The sequence below is a fragment of the Salmo salar genome, chromosome ssa09 (genome assembly GCF_905237065.1).
Source record: "Salmo salar chromosome ssa09, Ssal_v3.1, whole genome shotgun sequence".
Lineage (NCBI taxonomy): Eukaryota > Metazoa > Chordata > Actinopteri > Salmoniformes > Salmonidae > Salmo > Salmo salar.
The window spans coordinates 142508060-142527966 of NC_059450.1; the positions used below are offsets into that span (position 1 = coordinate 142508060).

The 19907-nt window shown below is 45.6% G+C and overlaps 1 protein-coding gene across 1 annotated transcript in view; it reads left to right on the top strand.

Annotated features, from left to right (window-relative positions):
- LOC106613153 (protocadherin Fat 3) overlaps positions 1-19907 on the top strand; it is a 354754-nt gene that overhangs the window by 22871 nt on the left and 311976 nt on the right. The gene's annotated exons all lie outside the window — the stretch shown is intronic.

The window sequence follows — 19907 nt, forward strand, 5'->3', positions numbered from 1 at the left end:
ACAATTTTAGTAGCGCTATGCTAACGATGATGAAGCCATAATGCTGCATGTTAATGGGAAAAGGGATTTAACTAGCATGATGCTAACGGTTTCGATCTCATCACGATCTGTGAGAGAGTTAGAGCAAAGTGTTCAATAAGCTGAACTAGCAGTAGGTTAGCCATAATGGATCTGAACTAGCAGTTGGTTAGCCATGATGGATCTGAACTAGCAGTAGATTAGCAATAATGGATCTGAACTAGCAGCCGTAATGGACCTGAACTAGCAGTAGGTTAGCCACAATGGATCTGAACTAGGTTAGCCATAATGGATCTGAACTAGGTTAGCCATAATGGATCTGAACAAGCAGTAGGTTAGCCATAATGGATCTGAACTAGGTTAGCCATGATGGATCTGAACTAGGTTAGCCATAATGGATCTGAACAAGCAGTAGGTTAGCCATAATGGATCTGAACTAGCAGCCGTAATGGACCTGAACTAGCAGTAGGTTAGCCACAATGGATCTGAACTAGGTTAGCCATAATGGATCTGAACTAGGTTAGCCATAATGGATCTGAACTAGGTTAGCCATAATGGATCTGAACTAGGTTAGCCATAATGGATCTGAACTAGCAGTAGGTTAGCCGTAATGGATCTGAACTAGGTTAGCCACAATGGATCTGAACTAGGTTAGCCATAATGGATCTGAACTAGGTTAGCCATAATGGATCTGAACTAGCAGTAGATTAGCCGTAATGGATCTGAACTAGCAGTAGGTTAGCCGTAATGGATCTGAACTAGCAGTAGGTTAGCCATAATGGATCTGAACTAGGTTAGCCATGATGGGTCTGAACTAGGTTAGCCATGATGGATCTGAACTAGGTTAGCCATAATGGATCTGAACTAGCAGTAGGTTAGCCATAATGGATCTGAACTAGGTTAGCCATGATGGGTCTGAACTAGGTTAGCCATGATGGATCTGAACTAGGTTAGCCATGATGGATCTGAACTAGGTTAGCCATAATGGATCTGAACTAGCAGTAGGTTAGCCATAATGGATCTGAACTAGGTTAGCCATGATGGATCTGAACTAGGTTAGCCATAATGGATCTGAACTAGGTTAGCCATAATGGATCTGAACAAGCAGTAGGTTAGCCATAATGGATCTGAACTAGCAGTAGATTAGCAATAATGGATCTGAACTAGCAGCCGTAATGGACCTGAACTAGCAGTAGGTTAGCCACAATGGATCTGAACTAGGTTAGCCATAATGGATCTGAACTAGGTTAGCCATAATGGATCTGAACTAGGTTAGCCATAATGTATCTGAACTAGCAGTAGGTTAGCCGTAATGGATCTGAACTAGGTTAGCCATGATGGATCTGAACTAGGTTAGCCATAATGGATCTGAACTAGGTTAGCCATAATGTATCTGAACTAGCAGTAGGTTAGCCGTAATGGATCTGAACTAGCAGTAGGTTAGCCGTAATGGATCTGAACTAGGTTAGCCATGATGGATCTGAACTAGGTTAGCCATAATGGATCTGAACTAGGTTAGCCATAATGGATCTGAACTATTAGTAGGTTAGCCGTAATGGATCTGAACTAGCAGTAGGTTAGCCATAATGGATCTGAACTAGGTTAGCCATAATGGATCTGAACTAGGTTAGCCATAATGGATCTGAACTAGCAGTAGGTTAGCCGTAATGGATCTGAACTAGCAGTAGGTTAGCCGTAATGGATCTGAACTAGGTTAGCCATGATGGGTCTGAACTAGGTTAGCCATGATGGATCTGAACTAGGTTAGCCATAATGGCTCTGAACTAGCAGTAGGTTAGCCGTGATGGATCTGAACTAGCAGTAGGTTAGCCATAATGGATCTGAACTAGCAGTAGGTTAGCCGTGATGGATCTGAACTAGCAGTAGGTTAGCCGTGATGGATCTGAACTAGCAGTAGGTTAGCCATAATGGATCTGAACTAGCAGTAGGTTAGCCGTAATGGATCTGAACTAGCAGTAGGTTAGCCGTAATGGATCTGAACTAGCAGTAGGTTAGCCGTAATGGATCTGAACTAGCAGTAGGTTAGCCATAATGGATCTGAACTAGGTTAGCCATGATGGATCTGAACTAGGTTAGCCATGATGGATCTGAACTAGGTTAGCCATAATGGATCTGAACTATTAGTAGGTTAGCCGTAATGGATCTGAACTAGCAGTAGGTTAGCCGTAATGGATCTGAACTAGCAGTCGGTTAGCCGTAATGGATCTGAACTAGCAGTCGGTTAGCCGTAATGGATCTGAACTAGCAGTCGGTTAGCCATAATGGATCTGAACTAGCAGTCGGTTAGCCATAATGGATCTGAACTAGCAGTAGATTAGCCGTAATGGATCTGAACTAGCAGTAGGTTAGCCGTAATGGATCTGAACTAGCAGTAGTTTAGCCGTAATGGATCTGAACTAGCAGTAGATTAGCCGTAATGGATCTGAACTAGCAGTAGTTTAGCCGTAATGGATCTGAACTAGCAGTAGATTAGCCGTAATGGATCTGAACTAGCAGTAGGTTAGCTGTAATAGATCTGAACTAGCAGTAGGTTAGCCGTAATGGATCTGAACTAGCAGTAGATTAGCCGTAATGGATCTGAACTAGCAGTAGGTTAGCCGTAATGGATCTGAACTAGCAGTAGTTTAGCCGTAATGGATCTGAACTAGCAGTAGGTTAGCCGTAATGGATCTGAACTAGCAGTAGGTTAGCCGTAATGGATCTGAACTAGCATTGGGCTAAAAGTGATGAACCAGATAGAAAGATTTTGCAAAGAAATTTTGAGACAATAGTTTTTGCTACTAGTGTCTGGTCCTGAAATAGTGTTGAATCATTAACAGTACTGTATCAGTTTCTGAATGTATTCCAAATAGCACTTGTGTTATTATAAATTAGCAGTTTGAATGGAACATTTTATGCCAAACAAGCATTTTTTTTTAAGTACCAGACTTCTCCTTCCTCTGAATTCCCCACTGCACAGTCACACCCACACACTCTCAAACTAACACACCCACACACTCTCAGACTAACACACCCACACACTCTCAGACTAACACACCCACACACTCTCAGACAAATACACCCACACACTCTCAGACAAATACACACACACTCTCAGTCGAATACAGCCACACACTCTCAGACAAATACACACACACTCTCAGTCAAATACAGCCACACACTCTCAGACAAATACACCCACACACTCTCAGACAAATACACACACACTCTCAGACAAATACACACACACTCTCAGTCGAATACACCCCCACACTCTCAGACAAATACACCCACACACACACTCTCAGTCGAATACAGCCACACGCTCTCAGACAAATTCACCCACACACACACTCTCAGTCGAATACACCCCCACACTCTCAGACAAATACACCCACACACACACTTTCAGTCGAATACAGCCACACGCTCTCAGACAAATTCACCCACACACACACTCTCAGACGAATACACCCACACACACACTCTCAGACGAACACACTCAATTCCCCTCAACATGACACTTCACTGATCTCCACTTCAGAACGAAGCTTGCGGCACATGCCCTATATTTACGGCTGACTCTGGGAAATACACTGTCATCTGCCAAAAAAGAGAAAGGGAGAGAGAAAGAGAAAGAGAGAGAGGAAAGGGAGGGATTGGATGGGGTGAGGTAGAGAGAGATGGAAAAGCAGAACTCGAAGGTTAAATTACTTCCTAGAGGGGCTGCTCTGTCTTCCCTGAGAAATGGGCCTCGTTTCACAGCAATGCATTACACTCCCACACACAAACACACGCGCACATACACTGCTTTCCAAAAGCAGCAGAATCTCCCCTCTACCTATCTGATGTATCCTCTGTACATTACTCAAATATTCAAGCGAGAGCAGAGGAGTGGAGGAGGAGTGTGTGTGGGTGTGTGTATGTTAGGGTTGGGTGATATTTGGGGAGACCTGTTCTACGATATGCTATTCCAAATATCTCCGATATCCGATATCATTTTTTTGTGCCGTTAATGACTGAATCATTCCAGACTGTGCAATTGTTGAGCTAATTTACAATTTTATAGTCGCATTGTCATTTTATAATGTTCGTACTTAATTTATTTAAACGAGTTGATTCAGCCTAACTGAGGTTTGATTTGTTGAGTTCAAATCGTCTTTCACGTCACGATGTATCATCAATGTCAAATATCACGAAATTGAGTATTATCATATATCAGTCCAACCCGAGTGTGTGTGCGTGTGTGTGTGCGTGTGAATAGTGCAGTAAAAGTGGAATGGGGAGAGTAGAAAAGAGCAAGAAGGAGAAGGAGAAGACCACACATTCAGGCAGCACTGCAGTCATTTTGTGACAATCTTTCCAGCCAGGCGAGCCAAGCCAATCATCTAGCTATCAGTGTGAGACTGAAAGAGAGAACAGATAACTGTCATCATAGTTGAAGGGAAACAGAAATGAAAGGATGTGATCTTTCCGGTGAGGATTACTGGAGATTGGCCAGCTTCGGCAGGGTCGTAACGAGTAGTCTGTGACATTTTGGACAAAATGTTATGTTGCTCAGATCCAATGATTTCAGTGATAGACCTACCTTCTGAGAGGATGGTAGCCATATCATTATGTTCGTTTGAGTCTGTGTGTGAGCTGTGGCTCCTAGAAAGCTATTTTTGTTTGGAATAATTCACTTAGACATTTAATTAGAGCTGTTGGCAAAAATGTAACTGAAATAGCCTAACTTTGGCACTAGGCTTGTTTATCCAAGTAAGAGCTGAAAGAGTGCTAAGGTTTAGCTTGAGTAGACCGGCCTGTTCATTTGAAAACATTGCAACCTTATGTTAGCATTGGGCTAGCACCCAACATTAGCATTTTGGGCTATAGCATTAGCACACACTGAAATACATCCTACAGCCACCCGTGTCATGGCCATGTACTTTTATAATCTCCACCCAGCACAGCCAGAAGAGGACTGGCCACCCCTCAGAGCCTGGTTCCTCTCTAGGTTTCTTCCTTGGTTCCTGCCTTTCTAGGGAGTTTTTCCTAGCCACCGTGCTTCTACATCTGCATTACTTGCAGTTTGGGGTTTTAGGCTGGGTTTCTGTATAGCACTTTGTGACATCGGCTGATGTAAAAAGGGCTTTATAAATACATTTGATTGACTGTCTGGGACAGCCAAAAGCCAAAAGGCTCCGGAATAGCTTCCATCCCCAAGCCATAAGACTTCTAAATATACTGCTCCAAAAAATAAAGGGAACACTTAAACGACACATCCTAGATCTGAATGAAAGAAATAATGTTATTAAATATTTTTTTCTTTACATAGTTGAATGTGCTGACAACAAAATCACACAAAAATAATCAATGGAAATCCAATTTATCAACCCATGGAGGTCTGGATTTGGAGTCACTCAAAATTAAAGCGGAAAACCACACTACAGGCTGATCCAACTTTGATATAATGTCCTTAAAACAAGTCAAAATGAGGCTCAGTAGTGTGTGTGGCCTCCACGTGCCTGTATGACCTCCCTACAACGCCTGGGCATGCTCCTGATGAGGTGGCGGATGGTCTCCTGAGGGATCTCCTCCCAGACCTGGACTAAAGCATCCGCCAACTCCTGGACAGTCTGTGGTGCAATGTGGCGTTGGTGGATGGAGCGAGACATGATGTCCCAGATGTGCTCAATTGGATTCAGGTCTGGGGAACGGGCGGGCCAGTCCATAACATCAATGCCTTCCTCTTGCAGGAACTACTCACACACTCCAGCCACATGAGGTCTAGCATTGTCTTGCATTAGGAGGAACCCAGGGCCAACCGCACCAGCATATGGTCTCACAAGGGGTCTGAGGATCTCATCACGGTACCTAATGGCAGTCAGGCTACGTCTGGTGAGCACATGGAGGGCTGTGCGGCCCCCCAAAGAAATGCCACCCCACACCATGACTGACCCACCGCCAAACCGGTCATGCTGGAGGATATTGCAGGCAGCAGAACGTTCTCCACGGCGTCTCCAGACTCTGTCACGTCTGTCACGTGCTCAGTGTGAACCTGCTTTCATCTGTGAAGAGCACAGGGCGCCAGTGGCGAATTTGCCAATCTTGGTGTTCTCTGACAAATGCCAAACGTCCTGCACGGTGTTGGGCAGTAAGCACAACCCCCACCTGTGGACGTCGGGCCCTCATACCACCCTCATGGAGTCTGTTTCTGATCGTTTGAGCAGACACATGCACATTTGTGGCCTGCTGGAGGTCATTTTGCAGGGCTCTGGCAGTGCTTCTCCTGCTCCTCCTTGCACAAAGGCGGAGGTAGCGGTCCTGCTGCTGGGTTGTTGCCCTCCTACGGCCTCCTCCACGTCTCCTGATGTACTGGCCTGTCTCCTGGTAGCGCCTCCATGCTCTGGATACTACGCTGACAGACACAGCAAACCTTCTTGCCACAGCTCGCATTGATGTGCCATCCTGGATGAGCTGCACTACCTGAGCCACTTGTGTGGGTTGTAGACTCCGTCTCATGCTACCACTAGAGTGAAAGCACCGCCAGCATTCAAAAGTGACCAAAACATCAGCCAGGAAGCATAGGAACTGAGAAGTGGTCTGTGGTCCCCACCTGCAGAACCACTCCTTTATTGGGGGTGTCTTGCTAATTGCCTATAATTTCCACCTTTTGTCTATTCCACTTGCACAACAGCATGTGAAATGTATTGTCAATCAGTGTTGCTTCCTAAGTGGACAGTTTGATTTCACAGAAGTGTGATTGACTAGGAGTTACATTGTGTTGTTTAAGTGTTCCCTTTATTTTTTTGAGCAGTGTAGTTAACCAAGTAGCTACCCGGACTATCTGCATTGACCCTTTTTGCACTAACTATTTTTTGACTGGACTCTAACCACACACCGACACTAATACACACACACACACACACACACACACACACACACACACACACACACACACACACACACACACACACACAACACGTGCACACAGGCACACTGTCGCCACACACACACTTCCACACTCATCACATATGCTGCTGTTACTGTTTATTATCTATCCTATTGCCTTGTCACTTTACCCCTACCTCTATGTACATATCTACCTCAGTTACCTCATACCCCTGCACATCGACTCGGTAGTGGTACCCCGTGTATATAGCCAACTATCATTGTTCATTGTGGATTTGTTCCTTGTGTTGCTATTTTTGTTCTTCTATTATTATTATTATAATTATTATTTGTATTTTATTCTGTATTGTTATTGTTACTGTATTCTGCATTGTTATTGTTACTGTATTATGCATTGTTATTGTTACTGTATTCTGCATTGTTATTGTTACTGTAATCTGCATTGTTATTGTTACTGTATTCTGCATTGTTATTGTTACTGTAATCTGCATTGTTATTGTTACTGTATTCTGCATTGTTATTGTTACTGTAATCTGCATTGTTATTGTTACTGTATTCTGCATTGTTATTGTTACTGTATTCTGCATTGTTATTGTTACTGTAATCTGCATTGTTATTGTTACTGTAATCTGCATTGTTATTGTTACTGTATTCTGTATTGTTATTGTTACTGTATTCTGTATTGTTGGGAAAGGTCAGTAAGCATTTCATTGTTAGTCTACACCTGTTGCTTACGAAACATGTGACAATTAATTTTGATTTGATTTACTCTACCGGTCAAAAGTTTTAGAATAGTGCTGCATCAGATGACCTGGCCTCCACAATCCCCCGACCTCAACCAAATTGAGATAGTTTGGGATGAGTCGGACCGCAGAGTGAAAGAAAAGCAGCCAACAAGTGCTCAGCATATGTGGGAACTCCTTCAAGACTGTTGGAAAAGCAATCCAGGTGGAACTGGTTGAGAGAATGCCAAGAGTGTGCAAAGCTGTCATCAAGGCAAAGGGTGGCTATTTGAAAGAATCTCAAATATAAAATATATTTTGATTTGTTTAACACTTGGTTACTACATGATTCCATATGTTTTTTTTCATAGTTTTGATGTCTTCACTATTATTCTACAATGTAGAAAATAGTAAAAATAAAGAAAAACCCTTGAATGAGTAGGTGTTCTAAAACTTTTGACTGGTAGTGTAAATCTCACTCTAGCTAGCCTCATCACTCTGAAGGTCCCAGTATGTCATCACTGCCATGTCTCGGCTCTTTTGCAGCCACTTTCAGGCAAAGGACAGCTCAACTTTTATTCCATCATCCCTCTCTCTTCTTCCCTCTCTTACTGTCTCTTCTCGCCTCTCAGTATATCTCTCCCCCTCTCATTTGTCAAAGCAGGATAAATGAATGTGTAAACTTGAGTGAGCAGCTTCAGGAAGAAGACTGATGATGTGCTGTTGATGGTCCACTTATTCATTTAATTTAAACGTTTTGACTTAATGTGTCTCGCTGGGCCGGTGGCACCGATTAAACTGTCCTTTCAGTGGATGTGAAAAATATCCAGGAGTCTTAATCATTATTTACACAGCACCACGCACTCTTAGAAGGGATTCAATGACATGTCATTTGAGTGTGTGTCAAGTTAGTTTAGATTTTGTACCAGTAGGTGAACGGATGTGCTTCAAATGAGATATTTCAATAATTGAATGATGATGAGCGACCTTTGGCTCTAGAGCAGGATGTGTGTGTTGTGTGTATGTCACTGAGAGTTGGGAACAGCGACAGTGTCGCGACCTTTCACGTGTATGCTAGTGATGACTCAGATTTACGGGAAAGAGGCGTGGCTCAGCAAACAACCAAGCAAGTCACATTCATGGAGTGGCACAGGAACACATACGCCCTGCTCTCTCACGCATAGTCAGTCCTTCTAGCCTCTGGGTCATTCATTGGTTGATTCATTTGCATTTGGCTTTAAGAGTGTTTGACCTCCAGGGTCCCTCTTTCTACATCCCATCCTCAGCCCTCCCTCCCTCCCTCACTCACTCTCTCTCTCTCTCTCTCTCTCTCTCTCTCTCTCTCTCTCTCTCTCTCTCTCTCTCTCTCTCTCTCTCTCTCTCAGTATTCCAATTCTTTCCATAAGTGATTTACCAGTCTCTCTCTCTCTCTCTATTCAATTCAATTTAAGGGCTTTACTGGCATGGGAAACATATGTTAACATTGCCAATTCTTTCCAATGTGTCAAGTAATTATCTTTTTGTTTTCGCATGATTTGGTTGGTTCTAATTGTATTGCTGTCCTGGGGCTCTGTGGGATCTGTTTGTGTTTGTGAAAAGAGCCCCAGTACCAGCTTATTTAGGGGACTCTTCTCCAGGTTCATGTCTCTGTAGGTGATGGCTTTGTTATGGAAGTTTTGGGAATTGCTTCCTTTTAGGTGGTTGTAGAATTTAACAGCTCTTTTCTGGATTTTGATAATTAGCGGGTATCGGCCTAATTCTTCTCTGCATGCAGAATTCTTCAAAAAATATCCTCAGTGTACAACGTAAAACCCCAAATAATGCATTTTTACAGAATTCTGCATGCAGAGTGTCAATTTGTTGTGTGTCCCATTTTGTGAATGCTTGGTTGGTGAGCAGTATTTTTAGCCAGATCCTAATTGGTATGTCAAAATGTATGTTCATTTTGATGGCATGGAAAGCCCTTCTTGCCTTGTCTCTCAGCTCGTTCACAGCTTTGTGGAAGTTACCTGTGGCGCTGATGTTTAGGCCAAGGTATGCATATTTTTTGTGTGCTCTAGGGCAACGGTGTCTAGATGGAATTTGTTGTTGTTGTTGTCCTGGAAACTGGACCTTTTTTCGAACACCATCATTTTTTTCTTACTGAGATTTACTGTCAGGGCTCAGGTGTGGCAGAATCTGTGCAGAAGATCTAGGTCCTGCTGTAGGCCCTCCTTGGTTAGTGACAGAAGCACCAGATCATCAGCTAACAGTAGACATTTGACTTCAGATTCTAGTAGGGTGAGGCCGGGTGCTGCAGACTGTTCTAGTGCCTTCGCCAATTCGTTGATGTATATGTTGAAGAGGGTGGGGCTTAACTGCACACTTGTTGTTTGTGTACATGGATTTTAAAATGTCGTATGTTTTTCCCCAAACACCACTTTCCATCAATTTGTATTGCAGGCTCTCATGCCAAATTGAGTCAAAAGCTTTTTTGAAATCAACAAAGCATGAGAAGACTTTGCCTTTGTTTTGGTTTGTTTGTCAATTAGGGTGTGCAGGGTGAATATGTGGTGTGTTGTACGGTAATTTGGTAAAAAGCCAATTTGACATTTGCTCAATACATTGTTTTCGCTGAGGAAATGTACGAGTCTGCTGTTAATGAAAATGCAGAGTATTTTCCCAAGGTGGCTGTTGACACATATCCCACATTAGTTATTGGGATAAAGTGTCTCTCCACTTTTGTGCATTGGGGTGATCAGTCCTTGGTTCCAAATATTAGGGAAGATGCCAGAGCCAAGGATGATGTTAGAGTTTAAGTATAGCCAATTGGATTTTGTGGTCTGTATATTTTATCATTTAATTTAGGCTACCATCAACACCACAGGCCTTTTTGGGTTGGAGGGTTTGTATTTTGTCCTGTAGTTCATTCAATGTAATTGGAGAATTCAGTGGGTTCTGGTAGTCTGTAATAGTTGATTCTAAGATTTTACAAAATTATTGAAGAAATAGTTTATCCATAGATCTCAGTTTTGGATAGATAACTCTTCGTGTTGTTGTTTGTTTAGACTTTTCACATTTTCCCAGAGGTGGTTAGATTCTACGATTCTTCAAATACATTTAGCTGATTTCTGATGTGCTGTTCCTTCTTTTTCCATAGTGTATTTCTGTATTATTTGAGTGATTCACCATGGTGAAGGCGTAGGCTCAGGTTTTCTGGGTCACAGTGTTTTTGGTTTGATAGGTTTCTCAATTTCTTTATTAGATTGTTGCATTCTTCATCAAACCATTTGTTATTGTTGTTAATTTTCTTAGGTTGTCTGCTTGAAATGTTTAGATTTGATAGAGAAGCTGAGAGGTCAAATATACTGTTAGGTCTTCTACTGCCAAGTTTACACCTTCACTATTACAGTGAAACCTTTTGTCCAGGAAATTGTCCAGAAGGTATTGAATTTGTTTTTTGGTAGATTACCACACTACTTTCCTTCCATCTATAGCATTTCTTAATATTATTCAGTTCCTTTGGCTTTGATGCCTCATGATTGAGTATTGCTCTGCTCAAGTAGAGCGTGATTTTGCTGTGATCTGATAGGAGTGTCAGTGGACTGACTGTGAACACTCCAAGAGACTCTTGGTCAGTGATAAAGTAGCCTACAGTACTACTGTGAAGAGATGTGAAGAGATGAGCTATAGGTGTACCTACCATAGGAGTCCCCTCGAAGCCTACCATTGACTATGTACAGACCCAGCGTCTGACAGAGCTGCAGGAGTTGTGACCCGTTTTTGTTGGTTATGTTGTCATAGTTGTGCCTAGGGGGGCATATGGGGGGGGATGCTGTCACCTGCAGGCAGGTGTTTGTCCACCTGTGTGCTGAGGGTGTCAGGTTCTTGTCCAGTTCTGCCATTTAGGTCACCACAAACTAGTACATGTCGCTGGGCCAGGAAATGATTGACCTCCCCCTCTAGGATAGAGAAGCTGTCATCGTTAAAGTATGGGGATTCTATCTGGAGGCATATAGGTAGCACACATGAGGACATTTTTTTCTCTGTTGAGATAATTTCCTTATTAATGTATAGCTAGATGTAAAATGTTCCTGTTTTGACTAATTTAATAGTGGGTTAGGTGCAAGGTCTGCTCTATGCCAAATTAGCATACCCCCTGAGTCCCTTCTCTGTTTCACACCTGGTAGTTTGGTGGATGGGACTACCAGCTCTCTGTAACCTAGAGGGCAACCAGTGGGTCCATCTCCTTTATAACATATTTCTTGTAGGATGACAATGTCTGTATTTCAAATGTCTTTTTTATTTATTTAACTAGACAAGTCAGTTAAGATGAAATTCTTATTTCCAATGACGGCCTACCCTGGGTGACGCTGGGCCAATTGTACGCCGCCCTATTGAACTCCCAATCACGGCCGAATGTGATGCAGCCTGGATTCGAACCAGGGACTGTAGTGACACCTCTTGCACTGAGATGCAGTGCCTTAGTCCTCTGCATCACTCAGGAAGTGGTGAAGTCTGGGTTCCTGCTCTTTAGGCCAAAGCCAGATGACCTCAGACCTTGTATTTTCCAGGATGAGATAGTAAAGGCTTTTTGTTCCATAGCCTCAATCTTTCTCTTTCTCCCTCTCTCTAGCTCTTTCTCCTTCCCCCTCTCTTTCTATCTCAATACAATTCAATTCAAAGGGCTTTATTGGCATGGGAAACATGTTTACATTGCCAAAGCAAGTGAAATAGATAATAAACAAAGGTGAAATAAACAATAACAAATAAACAGTAAACATTATACTCAAGTTCCAAAGGAATAGAGACATTTCAAATGTCATGTTATTGCTATATACATTGTTTTATCTCTCTCTCCATCCCTCTTTCTCCATGTATTCATTGGGCTCAAAGCTGTTTGTTCGAAACTCACTACCCTCATTAACATTTCAAGGCCCTGCTCAAGCACACAGCCCCTGGTTACCAAGGGCCGCCTCTCGGCAACCAGCAGCCAGCTGCAGAACACTGCAGACCAGAGAGAGTCCGAGAGAGTCAGGAGGTCCAGCCCTCCTCTTCTCTTCCTCACCCAGAGTGTATATCTGTGTTGTCCAATTGAGTTTCTTTCTGCTAGTTGTGCCCTTGAATGTTGATTATGAATTTGATTCTCTTTGTCTGCTGACGTCTTCTTCACCTTCATCTGTCCCTTAGTCCCTTTTTATTTGCGCTCAAGTACCATACACTCTCCAACTCTCCATCTCTCCCTCCTGCACAGTCTCTCCCTCTCTCATGTGGTCTCTTTCCCCACAGCGGGCTTAGCTTTATCTGTGGTACAGTAGCATCAACCAAGCTGCTTGCTAGCCCTAGCCTGTCCTCGGCCTGATTGCCTTACTGCTACGCCACTACGTAGAACCCCTGCGTTGGCTAACCATCTCTGACAGCCTCCTCATAAAAGAGGCTGAGAACGGCGGCTGGCGGAGGAGTAGTGCATGTTTGATTTTATTTAGGCTACTTATTTGCGGCACGAGACCGGAGGAATGAGAGTTAGAGTACCCCGGAGGGGGAACCAGCCCAGCTAGCGTGGGGGACCTGTCATGTCTGATTGTAGCCCAGGCGGAGTGAGTCTCGGCTGGGTTAAGCAGAGAGGGCGCTACCCTTGTGGTGAGGGATGGATGATGGATGATGGAGGATTCACTTGGGCTTAGTAGTGAGGGAAGAGCAGGAGAGTGAAAGCAAATTGGTGGAATTGACCATTTCTTAGCAGGGTTTTGTGGAATGTGTTTACGGGTGTTCAGAGTGGCGGGTTGGGAACTGAGGTGACATTGAGGTCTCTGTCTCCCTCTCATCCTCCCCTCATCTCTCTCACACACGTTCCTCTCTTCACTCCCTCTCCCTCTATTTCTCTCCTCTTCCCCTTTATATCTCCCTCCATCTTCCTCTCTCACGTCTCCTTTTATCTCTTCATTCCTCTCTCACCTTCCCGTCATGTCTTTATTTTTCTGTCCTCTCCCCCTCTCTCCCCTCCCTCTCTTTCCTCTGCTCCTGTCTCCCCTCTCTCTCTCTCCCCTCCCTCTCCCTCCCCTTCCTCTCTCTCCCCTCCCTCTCTCTCTCTCCCCTCCTCTCTCCCTCCCCTTCCTCTCTCCCCTCCCTCCCCCTCTCTCCCCTCCCTCTCCCTCCCCTTCCTCTCTCTCCCCTCCCTCTCTTTCCTCTCCTCCTCTCCCTCTCCCTCCCTCCCTCCCTCTCCCTCCCCTTCCTCTCTCTCCCTCCCTCTCTCTCTCTCCCCTCCTCTCTCCCCTCCCTCTCACTCCCCTTCCTCTCTCTCCCCTCCCTCTTTTCCTCTCCTCCTCTCTCCCCTCCCTCTCCCTCCCCTTCCTCTCTCTCCCCTCCCTCTCTTTCCTCTCCTCCTCTCTCCCCTCCCTCTCTTTCCTCTCCTCCTCTCTCCCCTCCCTCTCCCTCCCCTTCCTCTCTCCCCCTCCCTCTTTTCCTCTCCTCCTCTCTCCCCTCCCTCTCCCTCCCCTTCCTCTCTCTCCCCTCCCTCTCTCTCTCTCCCCTCCTCTCTCCCCTCCCTCTCCCTCCCCTTCCTCTCTCTCCCCTCCCTCTCTTTCCTCTCCTCCTCTCTCCCCTCCCTCTCTCTCTCCCCTCCCTCTCCCTCCCCTTCCTCTCTCTCCCCTCCCTCTCTCTCTCTCCCCTCCCTCCCTCCCTCTCCCTCCCCTTCCTCTCTCTCCCCTCCCTCTCTTTCCTCTCCTCCTCTCTCTCCTCCCTCTCTCTCTCTCTCTCCCCTCCCTCTGCCTCCCCTTCCTCTCTCTCCCCTCCCTCTCTCTCTCTCCCCTCCCTCTCTTCCCTCTCCCTCCCCTTCCTCTCTCTCCCCTCCCTCTCTTTCCTCTCCTCCTCTCTCCCCTCCCTCTCTCTCCCCTCCTCCTCTACTCTCTCTGTTAGTGAAGTTCATCTCAGCCCAGCGAGACACTCAACCAGAGCCATTCTGTTGATACTTCAACGCGCCTCATGACTGCGTGTAGATGGAAGAAGGGAAGAGAACAGGGAAAGCAGAGGTGTACTCTCAGCAGAGAGAGAAAGAGAGATGCGGTGTTAAAAAGAAAAACTCCCGTGGAGTCTGAGCTGATGGTGATAGATTAGAACCAGGCGACTGGAGTGGAGGGAGCATATAAATGAGATATTTAAGAAACGTGAAAAATTGGGCCCAAATTGCAGCAAACAGCAGGCGGCTGGCCCCCTGTTCTCCTTTCACAGCGGCTCCGGGTTCCAATCCATTGTGGAGCGTCTCTGTACAGAGGGAGTCCAGGACCGGGCAGGTTGTGATAAGAACCAGCTGTAACCTCTCACCTCTCGACTCCTCTGATCTGAGCCCTAGCAAAATTAGATTTTCTGTGTGTGTGTGTGTGTGTGTGTGTGTGTGTGTGTGTGTGTGTGTGTGTGTGTGTGTGTGTGTGTGTGTGTGTGTGTGTGTGTGTGTGTGTGTGTGTGTGTGTGTGAGAGAGAGAGCTTGTGTGAGTATGTGTGAGAGATAAGGGTAATCTATTGCTTTCTGGTTTCTGTGTGTGTGTGTGGGTAGGGTAATGTTTCTGTGTATGTGGGTAGGGTAGTGTTTCTGTGTGTGTGAGCACGGTAATGTTTCTGTGTATGTGGGTAGGGTAGTGTTTCTGTGTGTGTGGGTAGGGTAGTGTTTCTGTGTGTGTGGGTAGGGTGGTGTTTCTGTGTGTGTGGGCAGGGTAATGTTTCTGTGTGTGTGGGTAGGGTAGTGTTTCTGTGTGTGTGGGCAGGGTAATGTTTCTGTGTGTGTGGGTAGGGTGGTGTTTCTGTGTGTGTGGGCAGGGTAATGTTTCTGTGTATGTGGGTAGGGTAATGTTTCTGTGTGTGTGGGTAGGGTAGTGTTTCTGTGTGTGTGTGTGGGTAGGGTAATGTTTCTGTGTGTGTATGTGGGTAGGGTAGTGTTTTTGTGTGTGTGGGTAGGGTAGTGTTTCTGTGTGTGTGGGTAGGGTAGTGTTTCTGTGTGTGTGGGTAGGGTCGTGTTTCTGTGTGTGTGGGTAGGGTAATGTTTCTGTGTGGGTAGGGTAGTGTTTCTGTGTGTGTGGGCAGGGTAATGTTTCTGTGTGGGTAGGGTAGTGTTTTTGTGTGTGTGGGTAGGGTAGTGTTTCTGTGTGTGTGGGTAGGGTATTGTTTCTGTGTGTGTGGGTAGGGTAGTGTTTCTGTGTGTGTGTGGGTAGGGTAGGGTAGTGTTTCTGTGTGTGTGGGTAGGGTAGTGTTTCTGTGTGTGTGGGTAGGGTATTGTTTCTGTGTGTGTGGGTAGGGTAGTGTTTCTGTGTGTGTGGGTAGGGTAGTGTTTCTGTGTGGGTAGGGTAGTGTTTCTGTGTGTGTGGGTAGGGTAGTGTTTCTGTGTGTGTGGGCAGGGTAATGTTTCTGTGTGGGTAGGGTAGTGTTTTTGTGTGTGTGGGTAGGGTATGTTTCTGTGTGTGTTGGTAGGGTAATGTTTCTGTGTGTGTGTGTAGGGTAGTGTTTCTGTGTGTGGGCAGGGTAATGTTTCTGTGTGGGTAGGGTAATGTTTCTGTGTGTGTGGGCAGGGTAATGTTTCTGTGTGTGTGTGTAGGGTAGTGTTTCTGTGTGTGTGTGTAGGGTAGTGTTTCTGTGTGGGTAGGGTAATGTTTCTGTGTGTGTGGGTAGGGTAGTGTTTTTGTGTGTGTGTGTGTAGGGTAATGTTTCTGTGTGTGTGGGTAGGGTAGTGTTTCTGTGTGTGTGGGTAGGGTAATGTTTCTGTGTGTGTGTGGGTAGGGTAGTGTTTCTGTGTGTGTGGGTAGGGTAGTGTTTCTGTGTGGGTAGGGTAGTGTTTCTGTGTGTGTGGGTAGGGTAGTGTTTTTGTGTGTGTGGGTAGGGTAATGTTTCTGTGTGTGTGTGGGTAGGGTAGTGTTTCTGTGTGTGTGGGTAGGGTAGTGTTTCTGTGTGGGTAGGGTAGTGTTTCTGTGTGTGTGGGTAGGGTAGTGTTTCTGTGTGTGTGTGTGTGTGTAGGGTAATGTTTCTGTGTGTGTGGGTAGGGTAGTGTTTCTGTGTGTGTGGGTAGGGTAATGTTTCTGTGTGTGTGGGTAGGGTAGTGTTTCTGTGTGTGTGGGTAGGGTAGGGTAGTGTTTCTGTGTGTGTGGGTAGGGTAGTGTTTATGTGTGTGTGTGGGTAGGGTAGTGTTTCTGTGTGTGTGGGTAGGGTAGTGTTTCTGTGTGTGTGGGTAGGGTTATGTTTCTGTGTGTGTGTGTAGGGTAATGTTTCTGTGTGTGTGGGTAGGGTAGTGTTTCTGTGTGGGTAGGGTAGTGTTTCTGTGTGTGTGGGTAGGGTAGTGTTTCTGTGTGTGTGGGCAGGGTAATGTTTCTGTGTGGGTAGGGTAGTGTTTCTGTGTGTGTGTGTAGGGTAATGTTTTTGTGTGTGTGGGTAGGGTAATGTTTCTGTGTGTGTGGGTAGGGTTATGTTTCTGTGTGTGTGTGTAGGGTAGTGTTTCTGTGTGGGTAGGGTAGTGTTTCTGTGTGTGTGGGTAGGGTAGTGTTTCTGTGTGTGTGGGCAGGGTAATGTTTCTGTGTGGGTAGGGTAGTGTTTTTGTGTGTGTGGGTAGGGTAATGTTTCTGTGTGTAGGTAGGGTAATTTTTCTGTGTGTGTGTGTGTGGGGTAGTGTTTCTGTGTGGGTAGGGTAGTGTTTCTGTGTGTGTGGGCAGGGTAATGTTTCTGTGTGTGTGTGTAGGGTAGTGTTTCTGTGTGGGTAGGGTAATGTTTCTTTGTGTGTGTGGGTAAGGTAGTGTTTCTGTGTGTGTGGGTAGGTTAGTGTTTCTGTGTGTGTGTGGGTAGGGTAGTGGTTCTGTGTGTGTGGGTAGGGTAGGGTAATGTTTCTGTGTGTGTGGGTAGGGTAGTGTTTCTGTGTGGGTAGGGTAATGTTTCTGTGTGTGTGGGCAGGGTAGTGTTTCTGTGTGTGTGGGTAGGGTAATGTTTCTGTGTGTGTGGGTAAGGTAGTGTTTCTGTGTGTGTGTGTAGGTTAGTGTTTCTTTGTGTGTGTGGGTAGGGTAGTGGTTCTGTTTGTGTGGGTAGGGTAATGTTTCTGTGTGTGTGGGTAGGGTAGTGTTTCTGTGTGGGTAGGGTAATGTTTCTGTGTGTGTGGGCAGGGTACTGTTTCTGTGTGTGTGGGTAGGGTAATGTTTCTGTGTGTGTGGGTAGGGTAGTGTTTCTGTGTGTGTGTGTGTGTGTGTGTAGGGTAATGTTTCTCTATGTGTGGGTAGGGTAGTGTTTCTGTGTGTGTTGGTAGGGGTAGGGTAATGTTTCTGTGTGTGTGGGTAGGGTAATGTTTCTGTGTGTGTGGGTGGGGTAATGTTTCTGTGTGTGTGGGCAGTGTAATGTTTCTGTATGGGTAGGGTAGTGTTTCTGTGTGTGTGGGTAGGGTAATGTTTCTGTGTGTGTGGGTAGGGTAATGTTTCTGTGTGTGTGGGTAGGGTAATGTTTCTGTGTGGGTAGGGTAGTGTTTCTGTGTGTGTGGGTAGGGTAGTGTTTCTGTGTGGGTAGGGTAGTGTTTCTGTGTGTGTGGGCAGGGTAGTGTTTCTGTGTGGGTAGGTTGGTGTTTCTGTGTGTGTGGGTAGGGTAGTGTTTCTGTGTGTGTGGGTAGGGTAGTGTTTCTGTGTGTGGGTAGGGTAATGTTTCTGTGTGTGTGGGTAGGGTAGTGTTTCTGTGTGTGTGGGTAGGGTAGTGTTTCTGTGTATGTGGGCAGGGTAGTGTTTCTGTGTGTGTGGGTAGGGTATGGTTCTGTGTGTGTGGGTAGGGTAGTGTTTCTGTGTGTATGTGGGTAGGGTAGTGTTTCTGTGTGTGTGGGTAGGGTATTGTTTCTGTGTGTGTGGGTAGGGTAGTGTTTCTGTGTGTGTGGGTAGGGTAGTGTTTCTGTGTGGGTAGGGTAGTGTTTCTGTGTGTGTGGGTAGGGTAGTGTTTCTGTGTGTGTGGGTAGGGTAGTGTTTCTGTGTGTGTGTGGGTAGGGTAGTGTTTCTGTGTGTATGGGCAGGGTAATGTTTCTGTGTGTGTGGGTAGGGTAGTGTTTCTGTGTGTGTGTGGGTAGGGTAGTGTTTCTGTGTATGTGGGTAGGGTAGTGTTTCTGTGTGTGTGGGTAGGGTAGTGTTTATGTGTGTGTGGGTAGGGTAGTGTTTCTGTGTGTGTGTGGGTAGGGTAGTGTTTCTGTGTGTGTGGGTAGGGTAGTGTTTCTGTGTGTGTGGGTAGGGTAGTGTTTCTGTGTGTGTGTGTAGGGTTGTGTTTCTGTGTGTGTGGGCAGGGTAGTGTTTCTGTGTGTGTGGGAAGGGTAGTGTTTCTGTGTCTGTGGGTAGGGTAGGGTAGTGTTTTTGTGTGTGTGGGTAGGGTAGTGTTTCTGTGTCTGTGGGTAGGGTAGTGTTTTTGTGTGTGTGGGTAGGGTAGTGTTTTTGTGTGTGTGGGTAGGGTAATGTTTCTGTGTGTGTGGGTAGGGTAATGTTTCTGTGTGTGTGGGTAGGGTAGTGTTTCTGTGTCTGTGGGAAGGGTAGTGTTTCTGTGTCTGTGGGTAGGGTAGGGTAGTGTTTTTGTGTGTGTGGGTAGGGTAGTGTTTCTGTGTCTGTGGGTAGGGTAGTGTTTTTGTGTGTGTGGGTAGGGTAGTGTTTTTGTGTGTGTGGGTAGGGTAATGTTTCTGTGTGTGTGGGTAGGGTAATGTTTCTGTGTTTGGGCAGGGTAGTGTTTCTGAACAGTATGTGAGTGGGTGCTGTCCTATTGGTGTCAGTGTTGTGTAATGCTCTGCTAATCGCTATGTATAATGTTTGACATGGAACATCATCACCAATGTCTACTACTGATGAATAACCGGCTAGGCCTGTTTGATCATGTGTCAAACCTGATCACAAATCCATCAATGTAGTTTGCAGATCATCACATTGACGTAAAACAACTCCTCCTTGTTGATCCAGTCATTTAACTAGAGTTTCCCTGAGGAGTTGGTAGAACATGATTGACAGACAGACACTGCCGGGCCGGGCCCTGTTTAAAATGCTCAGTCAGGCCGTGGTACGGCAGAGAGAGAAGAGTCACAAAACATGAATGCATTAGCTTTGTGGACCCATGCATTATGCAGAGGCTGAACTGCGACTGAAGACTCAAGACACAGAGAGAGAGTGAGAGGAAAGGACAGTGAGGAATCAGGCATGTTGAAGTCAGCAGCACAGTCCAGTGTGGATGACGGAGGGATGTGGGGTGCATGTAAGTTAGTGTGCGTGAGAGAGTGTGTATGTCTGTGTGCAAAAGGAGGAATGTTGGTCAAGCTGTAGTATCTAT